The sequence below is a fragment of the Salvelinus alpinus genome, chromosome 1 (genome assembly GCF_045679555.1).
Source record: "Salvelinus alpinus chromosome 1, SLU_Salpinus.1, whole genome shotgun sequence".
Classification (NCBI taxonomy): domain Eukaryota; kingdom Metazoa; phylum Chordata; class Actinopteri; order Salmoniformes; family Salmonidae; genus Salvelinus; species Salvelinus alpinus.
Genome location: NC_092086.1, coordinates 43,236,086 through 43,248,773, shown reverse-complemented (window position 1 = coordinate 43,248,773; position 12,688 = coordinate 43,236,086).

Here is a 12,688-nt window from a genome sequence, read left to right as displayed (position 1 = left end):
GTGAAATCTGAAGTTGCACTGAACTCTCATCATAACTTGACATGTTGTTGCTGTAATATTGAAAATAAATAGCAGATAATTAACCTAAATGGAAACAACCCAGAAACGTATGTAAGTGCAGTATTCCTAATCTTGGGTATGGATGGGGCACAATTGTTTCTATGGAAACCATTTCCTTTTACAATCTTCTCTCTCCCTTTTCTCTGCTCCTAAATTATAGAGCAGAGGGGGCTTCTTTTCAATGCGCTCTCCTCCTCAATAGGAAGGTGGGAGTATATCTGTCCATATGACAGGCTCATAGAAGAGTAGTGAGGGGGTGGACTGAGATAGGTACCAAGAAGAGACTGACGAGTGGCTGAGGAGAGATGGAGAATGGATGTTGCGGGGCGAAAGGAGCTTGGAGAAAAGGTACTATAGTATGAGCTTTTGAGGTGTGTTAATGAAATCCAGAGTTTAAGATACAAAATATTCCTCATGATATGTAGCTGACCACTGACTCAGCTGACCTGTACACTGTAATGAAGGAAGGTATGCCTATCAAAAGGTTATGGGGACTAATCTGACACCCAGGGCTGATTACTGGCTAATAATACACACACAGAGGAGTCATCTTGTGGTCATCTTCTACTCAGATTCTACTGTAGCCTGTCTGGTCATTCTGTCTGACCCTTTATACTGTCCTCCTGGCAGCCAGAGACCATGACAGTTGTATAATGGTAAAAAAAAGTCACATCTAAATCAATTTAAAGTGGTTTTCCTATTTTTTTTTTAGATTAGCATTAGATATACCTTTATGTTATCTCTAATGTTGATCCTTTCATATACCTTTATATTATCTCTAATGTTGATCCTTTCATATACCTTTATGTTATCTCTAATGTTGATCCTTTCATATACCTTTATATTATCTCTAAAGTTAATCCCATGATATACCTTTATATTTTCTCTAATGTTGATCCCTTCATATACCTTCATGTTATCTCTAATGTTGATCTTTTCATATACCTTTATGTTATCTCTAATGTTGATCTTTTCATATACCTTTATATTATCTCTAATGTTGATCCTTTCATATACCTTGATATTATCTCTAATGTTAATCCCATCATATACCTTAATATTATCTCTAATGTTGATCCCTTCATATTTGTAATAGGACAGTTGGACATGTTTATGAACAGGTCATATACTGTATGCTCAATGTTTATCTTTACAACAAACATAAGGAAGTAATAACTCAGTAATACCAGAGCGATATATTTGGCAAATAAGTAATGTCATTGAAGAATACTGCCTATATGACGATATAGACACTAGAACACACAACTAACTATACACTCACAATTGTCCCTTTGAAACGTTACAGACATGTTTTTGCTCTGCTATTACTTCAGGACTTAGCACTTAGATCCTCAGGAGAAGTTTTTCCACTCTGTACAGGGGAATGATGGAGGGAAATTACTTGCGACAGATGGAGAGACAGAGGGAGTGGATTATAATCACACTGCTGGACACAGGAACAATAATTTAGGAGCAGGGGACCAGGAAGGGAGGGTGAGGGGTGCCAAGCAAGAAGAGGGTGGTGATTAGTTTTGATGATGATTCAGATATTTAAGAGGATTGTAGGGTAGGCAGGGAGGTGGAGGAGATAAATATAGAGGGATGAAGAGTTGAACCAGGGAGATGGAGATAGTGAGTAGTTCAAAGCACTACACAAAACATGGAAAGAAAATGATGAGCTCTCACTTGTCATTATGTGTCATAAACAGTTGAAAGCTAAAAAGAAAAGGTTAAACATTGTCAGGACTCTGCAAACCGTGTGTTTTGTATAGAAGTATAACAAAAAAGTTTTGAAAAATGCAAGACAAAGTACACTACATGACCAAAAGTATGTGGACACCTGCTCGTCGAACATCTCATTCCAAAATCATGGGCATTATTATGGAGTTGTTCCCCGCTTGCTGCTATAACAGCCTCCACTCTTCTGGGAAGGTTTTCCACTAGATGTTGGAACATTGCTGCGGGGACTTGCTTCCATTCAGCCACAAGAGCATTAGTGAGGTCGGGCACTGATGTTGGACGATTAGGCCTGTCTTGCAGGTGGCACTCCAATTCATCCCAAAGGTGTTCGATGGGGTTGAGGTTAGAGGTCGACTGATTAATCGGAATGGCCGATTAATTAGGGCCGATTTCAAGTTTTCATAACAATCGGTAATCGACATTTTTGGACACCGATTATGGCCGATTACATTGCACTCCAGGAGGAGACTGCGTGGCAAGTTGACTACCTGTTATGCGAGTGCAGCAAGGAGCCAAGGTAAGGTGCTAGCTAGCATTAAACTTATCTTATAAAAAAACTATCAATCTTAACATAATCACTAGTTAACTACACATGGTTGATGATATTACTAGATTATCTAGCTTGTCCTGCGTTGCATATAATTGATGCGGTGCCTGTTAATTTATCATTGAATCACAGCCTACTTCGCCAAACGGGTGATTTAACAAGCGCATTCGCAAAAAAAACATTGTTGTTGTGCCAATGTGTACCTAACCATAAACATCAACGCCTTTCTTAAAATCAATACACAAGTATATATTTTTAAACTTGCATATTTAGTTAATATTGCCTGCTAACATGAATTTATTTAACTAGGGAAATTGTGTCACTTCTCTTGCATTCTGTGCAAGCAGAGTCAGGGTATATGCAGCAGTTTGGGCCGCCTGGCTCGTTCCGAACTGTGTGAAGACCATTTCTTCCTAACAAAGACCGTAATTAATTTGACAGAATTGTACATAATTATGACATAATATTGAAGGTTGTGCAATGTAACAGCAATATTTAGACTTAGGGATGCCACCCGTTAAATAAAATACGTAACGGTTCCGTATTTCACTGAAAGAATAAACGGTTTGTTTTCAAAATGATAGTGTCACGATCGTCGTAGTGAGGAGAAGAAGTGGACCAAGGCGCAGCGTGTGAGAAATACATCTTCCTTTTAATTTTGATGACGAAGACGTAACACGAAAAGAAACACTCTTACAAAAACTAACAAAACAAACAAACGACCGTGAAGCTATGAACGTAGTGCACACACAGGCTACAAATGTATAACATAGACAATTACCCACAAACACCTAAAGCCTATGGCTGCCTTAAATATGGCTCCCAATCAGAGACAACAATAACCAGCTGTCTCTGATTGAGAACCAAATCAGGCAACCATAGACTTTTCTAAACACCTACACTGAACACAACCCCATACATACTACAAAACCCCCTAAACAATACACACACCCTAAACTAGACAAAACACACAAACATCCCCCATGTCACACCCTGACCTAACTAAACTAATCAAGAAAATATATATAACAAAGGCCAGGGTGTGACAGTACCCCCCCCCAAAGGTGCGGACTCCGGCCGCAAAACCTGACACAGAAGGGGAGGGTCCGGGTGGGCCTTCCTATGGTGGCGGCTAGGGTGCGGGACGTGGACCCCCCTCCACCATAGACACTACCCGCTTTGGTGGCGCCTCTGGAACGGCGAGTCCCGGACTGAATACCATCCCATAGGGCGCCACTGGACTGAGGGGCAGCTCCGGACTGAGGGGCAGCTCATGACTGGCAGATGGCTCTGGCGGATCCTGGCTGACTGGCTCTGGCGGATCCTGGCTGGCGGGCGGCTCTGGCTGCTCATGGCTGGCGGGCGACTCTGGCTGCTCATGGCTGGCGGGCGACTCTGGCTGCTCATGGCTGGCGGGCGACTCTGGCTGCTCATGGCTGGCGGGCGACTCTGGCTGCTCATGGCTGGCGGGCGACTCTGGCTGCTCATGGCTGGCGGGCGACTCTGGCTGCTCATGGCTGGCGGGCGACTCTGGCTGCTCATGGCTGGCGGGCGACTCTGGCTGCTCATGGCTGGCGGGCGACTCTGGCTGCTCATGGCTGGCGGGCGACTCTGGCTGCTCATGGCTGGCGGGCGACTCTGGCTGCTCATGGCTGGCGGGCGGCTCTGGCTGCTCATGGCTGGCGGGCGGCTCTGGCTGCTCATGGCTGGCGGGCGGCTCTGGCTGCTCATGGCTGGCGGGCGGCTCTGGCTGATCCTGTCTGACTGGCGGCTCTGGCTGATCCTGTCTGACTGGCGGCTCTGGCAGATCCAGTCTGGCGGACGGCTCGGGCTGATCCTGTCTGGCGGACGGCTCGGGCTGATCCTGTCTGACTGGCGGCTCTGGCAGATCCAGTCTGGCGGACGGCTCGGGCTGATCCTGTCTGGCGGACGGCTCGGGCTGATCCTGTCTGGCGGACGGCTCGGGCTGATCCTGTCTGGCGGACGGCTCGGGCTGATCCTGTCTGGCGGACGGCTCTGGCTGATCCTGTCTGGCGGACGACTCTAGCGGCTCGGGACAGACGGGCGGCTCTGACGGCTCGGGACAGACGGGCAGCTCTGACGGCTCGGGACAGACGGGCAGCTCTGACGGCTCGGGACAGACGGGCAGCTCTGACGGCTCGGGACAGACGGGCAGCTCTGACGGCTCGGGACAGACGGGCAGCTCTGACGGCTCGGGACAGACGGGCAGCTCTGACGGCTCGGGACAGACGGGCAGCTCTGACGGCTCGGGACAGACGGGCAGCTCTGACGGCTCGGGACAGACGGGCAGCTCTGAGGGTGCTTGGCAGACGGGCAGCTCAGACGGTGCTTGGCAGACGGGCAGCTCAGACGGTGCTTGGCAGATGGGCAGCTCTGACGGTGCTTGGCAGACGGGCAGCTTTGGCCGGCTGAGGCGCACTGTAGGCCTGGTGTGTGGTGCCGGAACTGGTGGTACCGGGCTGGGGACACGCACCTGAAGGCTAGTGCGGGGAGAAGGAACAGGGCATACTGGACCCTGGAGACGCACATTAGGCCTAGTGCGTGGTGCCGGAACTGGTGGTACCGGGCTGGGGACACGCATCTCAGGGCTAGTGCGGGGAGCAGCAACAGGATGCACAGGACTCTGGAGACGCACAGGAGGCTTGGTGCGTGGTGCCGGAATTGGTGGTACCGGGCTGGAGACACGCACCATAGGGCGAGTGCGTGGAGGAGGAACAGGGCTCTGGAGACACACTGGAAGCCTGGTGCGTGGTGTAGGCACTGGTGGAACTGGACTGGGGCGGGGAGGTGGCGCCGGAAATACCGGACCGTGCAGGCGTACTGGCTCCCTTGAGCACCGAGCCTGCCCAACCTTACCTGGTTGAATGCTCCCCGTCGCCCGACCAGTGCGGGGAGGTGGAATAACCCGCACCGGGCTATGTAGGCGAACCGGGGACACCATGCGTAAGGCTGGTGCCATGTATGCCGGCCCGAGGAGACGCACTGGAGACCAGACGCGTTGAGCCGGCTTCATGGCACCTGGCTCAATGCCCAATCTAGCCCTACCAGTGCGGGGAGGTGGAATAACCCGCACCGGGCTATGAACACGTACAGGAGACACCGTGCGCTCTACTGCGTAACACGGTGTCTGCCCGTACTCCCGCTCTCCACGGTTAGCCTGGGAAGTGGGCGCAGGTCTCCTACCTGCCCTCGGCCCACTACCTCTTAGCCCCCGCCCAAGAAATGTTTGGGTTGTACTTGCGGGCTTCCAGCCTTGCCTCCGTGCTGCCTCCTCATATCGCCTCCTCTCGGCTTTCGCTGCCTCCAGCTCTTCACGAGGGAGGCGATATTCTCCCGGTTGTGCCCAAGGTCCCTTACCATCCAATATTTCCTCCCATGTCCATGAATCCTTTATTCCTTGCTCCTGTTGCCACTTGACACGCTGCTTGATCCCTTGTTGGTGGGTAATTTAGTCACGATCGTCGTAGTGAGGAGAAGAAGTGGACCAAGGCGCAGCGTGTGAGAAATACATCTTCCTTTTAATTTTGATGACGAAGACGTAACACGAAAAGAAACACTCTTACAAAAACTAACAAAACAAACAAACGACCGTGAAGCTATGAACGTAGTGCACACACAGGCTACAAACGTATAACATAGACAATTACCCACAAACACCTAAAGCCTATGGCTGCCTTAAATATGGCTCCCAATCAGAGACAACAATAACCAGCTGTCTCTGATTGAGAACCAAATCAGGCAACCATAGACTTTTCTAAACACCTACACTGAACACAACCCCATACATACTACAAACCCCCCTAAACAATACACACACCCTAAACTAGACAAAACACACAAACATCCCCCATGTCACACCCTGACCTAACTAAACTAATCAAGAAAATATACTGTATATAACAAAGGCCAGGGTGTGACAGATAGTTTCCGGATTTGACCATATTAATGACCTAAGGCTTATTTTTCTGTGTGTTATTATAGTATAATTAAGTCTATGATTTGATAGAGCAGTCTGACTAAGATATCCCTCTAGTGGTGTGGGGGCTGTGCTTTGGCAAAGTGGGTGGGGTTATATCCTGCCTGTTTGGCCCTGTCCGGGGGTATCATCGGATGGGGCCACAGCGTCTCCTGACCCCTCCTGTCTCAGCCTCCAGTATTTATGCTGCAGTAGTTTATGTGTCGGGGGCTAGGGTCAGTCTGTTATATCTGGAGTATTTCTCCTGTCTTATCCGGTGTCATGTGTGAATTTAAGTATGCTCTCTCTAATTCTCTCTTTCTTTCTTTCTCTCTCTCTCTCGGAGGACCTGAGCCCTAGGACCATGCCTCAGGACTACCTGGCATGATGACTCCTTGCTGTCCCCAGTCCACCTGGCCGTGCTGCTGCTCCAGTTTTAACTGTTCTGCCTGCGGCTATGAAACCCTGACCTGTTCACCGGACGTGCTACCTGTCCCAGACCTGCTGTTTTCAACTCTCTATAGACAGCAGGAGCGGTAGAGATACTCTCAATGATCGACTATGAAAAGCCAACTGACACTTTTTCCTGAGGTGCTGACTTGTTGCACCCACGACAACTACTGTGATTATTATTATTTGACCATGCTGGTCATTTATGAACATTTGAACATCTTGGCCATGTTCTGTTATAATCTCCACCCGGCACAGCCAGAAGAGGACTGGCCACCCCTCATAGCCTGGTTCCTCTCTAGGTTTCTTCCTAGGTTTTGGCCTTTCTAGGGAGTTTTTCCTAGCCACCGTGCTTCTACACCTGCATTGCTTGCTGTTTGGGGTTTTAGGCTGGGTTTCTGTACAGCACTTTGAGATATCAGCTGATGTAAGAAGGGCTATATAAATAAATTTGATTTGATTTGACTGAGCGGTGGTAGGCAGCAGCAGGCTCGTAAGCATTGATTCAAACAGCACTGCCCTGCATTTGCCAGCAGCTCTTCGCTGTGCTTCAAGCATTGCGCTGTTTATGACTGCAAGCCTATCAACTCCCGAGATTAGGCTGCCAATACTAAAGTACCTATTAGAACATCCAAAAGTCAAAGGTATATGAAATACAAATGGTATAGAGAGAAATAGTCCTATAATAACCTCAACCTAAAACTTCTTACCTGGGAATATTGAAGGCTCATGTTAAAAGGAACCACCAGCTTTCATATGTTCTGAGCAAGGAATTTAAACGTTAGCTTTTTTACATGGCACATATTGCACTTTTACTTTCTTCTCCAACATGTTGTTTTTGCATTATTTAAACCAAATTGAACATGTTTCATTATTTATTTGAGACTAAATTGATTGTATTGATGTATTATATTAAGTTAAAATAAGTGTTCATTCAGTACTGTTGTAATTGTCATTTTTACAAATATATATATAAAAATCGGCCGATTAATCGGTATTGGCTTTTTTTGGTTTTCCAATAATCGTATCGGTATCGGCATTGAAAAATCATAATCGGTCGACCTCTAGTTGAGGTCAGGGCTCTGTGCAGGCCAGTCAACTTCCACACCGATCATGACAAACCATTTCTGTATGGACCTCGCTTTGTGCACGGGGGCTTAGTCGTGCTGAAACAGGAAAGGTCCTTCCCCAAACTGTTGCCACAAAGTTTGAAGCACAGAAACATCTAGAATGTCACTGATTAATGTAGCGTTAAGATTTCCCTTCACTGGAACTAAGAGGACTAGCCCGAACCATGAAAAACAGCCCCAGACCATTATTCCTCATCCACCAAACCTTACAGTTGGCACTACTTGTGTCTGTGCTCTTGTAGAAAACTGGTTAAAGGGTGGAGATGATGTAGTTAATTATTCCTTGCCCAAGAACATTTGACCACCCATCAGAGATAATTGCAATACAGTCTGCCTTCTCTATGGTTTTCTTGACTTTCACTTGAACTCTGCTGAACTCTGCATCCAGCAAATGAGTAGATAAAGCATGTCTGGTCGGAGAGGTGTATGCTGGGCGAAGAACATTCAGAAATCTCTTCCAATACACATTGCATGTGAGCATCAGAGGTGAACCAGTTGCATACACAGCTCGATTAAGACATTCATCAGCATTTCTCTGACTACGTTCCTCCATTGAGTAAAAAAACTTTGTATTCCTGGAGGACCATGAGCTGTTGCTATCGATAAGGTATCTGATTCATCATTTTCACCTCAAATAGAAGTAGAGGGACTTTTGTCAGAGGTTGCTTTTTGTGAGCGCTGAGGGAACTTTATGCACTTGGCCAGATGATCCTGCATCTTTGTTGCATTCTTCACATATGATTTGGCACAGTATTTGCAAATGTACACAACTTTTCCTTGTACATTGTACATTAGGCGCGCTGTGTTAAGAAGCAGTGCGGCTTGGTTGGGTTGTGCTTCGGAGGACGCACGGCTTTCGACCTTCGTCTCTCCCGAGCCCGTACGGGAGTTGTAGCGATGAGACAAGATTGTAATTACTAGCGATTGGGTACCACGAAAATTGGGGAGAAAATGGGAGAAAATTAAATAAAATAAAATAAAATAAATATTAAACAACTCCTTTGTAAGATAAATGTCTTAAAATGAAACATGTATGGAAACAGGTGAATTAACACTTCTCAGTTAGCAGGCTCAAGCAAGCTAAAACCCACATGGTAGCAAAAACTAACTAGCAGAAATTGTTAACAAGTTAGAAATAATTTAAACACATATCTATCTTCAGAGTTTGTTCTGTTAGGTGACCTAAACTGGGATATGCTTAACACCCCGGCAGTCCTACAATATAAGCTAGATGCCCTCAATCTCACACAAATTATCAAGGAACCCACCAGGTACAACCTTTTCCCAAAATCCGTAAACATGGGCACCCTCATAGATATTATCCTGACCAACTTGCCCTCCAAATACACTTCTGCTGTTTTCAATCAGGATCTCAGCAATCACTGCCTCATTGCCTGCATTCGCTATGGGTCTGCGGTCAAACGACCACCCCTCATCACTGTCAAACGCTCCCTAAAACATTTCTGCGAGCAGGTCTTTCTAATCGACCTGGCCCGGGTATCCTGGAAGGATATTGACCTCATCCCGTCAGTAGAGGATGCCTGGTCGTTCTTTAAAAGTAATTTCCTCACCACCTTAAATAAGCATGCCCCTTTCAATTTTTTTAAAACTAAGAACAGATATAACCCTTGGTTCACTCCAGACCTGACTGCCCTCGACCAGCACAAAAACATCCTGTGGCGGACTGCACTAGCATCGAATAGTCCCCGATATGCAACTTTTCAGGGAAGTCAGGAACCAGTCAGGAAAGCAAAGGCTAGCTTTTTCAAACTGAAATTTGCATCCTGTAGCTCTAACTCCAAAAAGTTTTGGGACACTGTAAAGTCCATGGAGAACAAGAGCACCTCCTCCCAGCTGTCCACTGCACTGAGGCTAGGAAACACTGTTACCACCGATAAATCCACGATAATCGAGAATTTCAATAAGCATTTCTCTACGGCTGGCCATGCTTTCCTCCTGGCTACCCCAACCCCGGCCAACAGCTCCGCACCCCACGCAGCTACTTGCCCAAATCTCCCCAGCTTCTCCTTCACCCAAATCCAGATAGCAGATGTTCTGAAAGAGCTGTAAAACCTGTACCTGTACAAATCAGCTGGGCTAGACAATCTGGACCCTCTCTTATCTGGACCCTCTCTGGACCCTCTCTTAAATTATCCGCCGCCATTGTTGCAACCCCTATTACAAGTCTGTTCAACCTCTCTTTCGTATCGTCCGAGATCCCTAAAGATTGGAAAGCTGCCGCGGTCATCCCCATCTTCAAAGGGGGTGACACTCTAGACCCAAACTGTTACAGACCTATATCCATCCTGCCCTGCCTTTCTAAAGTCTTCGAAAGCCAAGTTAATTAACAGATCACTGACCATTTCGAATCTCACCGTACCTTCTCCGCTGTGCAATCCGGTTTCCGAGCTGGTCACGGGTGCACCTCAGCCACGCTCAAGGTATTAAACAATATCATAACCGCCATCGGTAAAAGACAGTACTGTGCAGCCGTCTTCATCGACTTGGCCAAGGCTTTCGACTCTGTCAATCACCGTATTCTTATCGGCAGACTCAACAGCCTTGGTTTCTCAAATGACTGCCTCGCCTGATTCACCAACTACTTCTCAGATAGAGTTCAGTGTGTCAAATCGGAGGGCCTGTTGTCCGGACCTCTGGCAGTCTCTATGGGGGTACCACAGGGTTCAATTCTCAGGCTGACTCCTTTCTCTGTATATATCAACGATGTCGCTCTTGCTGCGGGTGACTCCCTGATCCACCTCTACGCAGACGACACCATTCTGTATACATCTGGCCCTTCTTTGGAAACTGTGTTAACAAACCTGCAAATGAGCTTCAATGCCATACAACACTCCTTCCGTGTCCTCCAACTGCTCTTAAATGCTAGTAAAACTAAATGCATGCTTTTCAACCGATCGCTACCCGCACCCGCCCGCCCCGCCCGCCCGCCTAGCATCACTTCTCTGGACGGTTCTGACTTAGAATATGTGGACAACTACAAATACCTAGGTGTCTGGCTAGACTGTAAACTCTCCTTCCAGACTCATATTAAACATCTCCAATCCAAAATGTAATTTAGAATCGGCTTCCTATTTCGCAACAAAGCCACCTTCACTCACGCCGCCTAACATACCCTTGTAAAACTGACTATCCTACCGATCCTCGACTTCAGCGATGTAACTTACAAAATAGCCTCCAACACTCTACTCAGCAAACTGGATGCAGTCTATCTCAGTGCCATCCGTTTTGTCATCAAAGCCCCACATGCCACCCACCACTGCGACCTGTATGCTCTTGTCGGCTGGCCCTCGCTACAGACCCACTGGCTCCAGGTCATCTATAAGTCTTTGCTAGGTAAAGCTCCGCCTTATCTCAGCTCACTGGTCACCATAACAACACCCACCCATAGCACGCGCTCCAGCAGGTATATCTCACTGGTCATCCCCAAAGCCAACACCACTTTTGGCCGCCTTTCCTTCCAGTTCTCTGCTGCGAATGACTGGAACGAATTGCAAAAATTGCTGAAGTTGGAGACTTATATCTCCCTCACTAACTTTAAACATCAGCTATCTGAGCAGCTAACCGATCGCTGCAGCTGTACACAGCCCATCTGTAAATAGCCCATCCAATCTACCTACCTAATCCCCATATTGTTTTTATTTACTTTTTTGCTCTTTTGCACACCAGTACTTCTACTTGCACATCATCATCTGCACATCTATCACGCCAGTGTTAATTTGCTAAATTGTAATTACTTCGCCACTATGACCTATTTATTGCCCTACCTCCTCATGCCATTTGCACACACTGTATATAGACTTTTTTTCTATTGTGTTATTGACTGTATGTTTGTTTATTCCATGTTGTCACGCCCTGGCCATAGAGAGGCTTTTATTCTCTATTTTGGTTAGGCCAGGGTGTGACTAGGGTGGGCATTCTAGTTTCTTTATTTCTATGTTTTCTATTTCTTTGTGTTTGGCCGGGTGTGGTTCTCAATCAGAGGCAGCTGTCTATCGTTGTCTCTGATTGAGAATCATACTTAGGTATGCTTTTTTCCCACCTGGGTATGTGGATAGTTGTTTTCTGTTCAGTTTAGTTACCTTACAGAACTGTTTGTTTGTCTCTTTGTTATTTTTGTTCAAGTGTTCTAATTTATTTAAATATTATGAACACGTACCACACTGCGCTTTGGTCCACTCCTTCTTCATCAGACTAGCATTACACATGTGTAACTCTGTGTTGTTGTTTGTGTCGCACTGCTTTGCTTTATCTTGGCCAGGTCGCAGTTGTAAAAAAGAACTTGTTCTCAACTGGCCTACCTGGTTAAATAAAGGTTAAATATATATTTTTTTAATTTAAACTTTGCTGTAGGCTACTATTTACTAGTTAACAAAAAATCATGCATGTCATAAAATATATTCACCCCACCCAGTAATGTAATGAAAACTTACCAGAAAGCATGTAGTCCTTGGCTCAGACAGTGTAGTAATGTGGGCTCAATAGCATGCCATTAGTGTGCAAGATCTTGAGAATCAGCTGTACATGTGATGGAAGAATGCACTATGCATGCAGAGGGTTGCAATTCCATTGAATTGGGGATAGTTTAACCAAAACATGTCACAAGACCTATAATTGCCTTATGTGTAATCCCACAAAAAAGGTTCACTGTTATAAGCTAACTTTTTTTATGAATTTAAGCAAAATTCCCCAAATTCCCGGGCTTAATTTCCCATGGAAAATTTCCAGAAAAATTCCTGAAATTTACCCGAAGGTTTCCGACCGTTT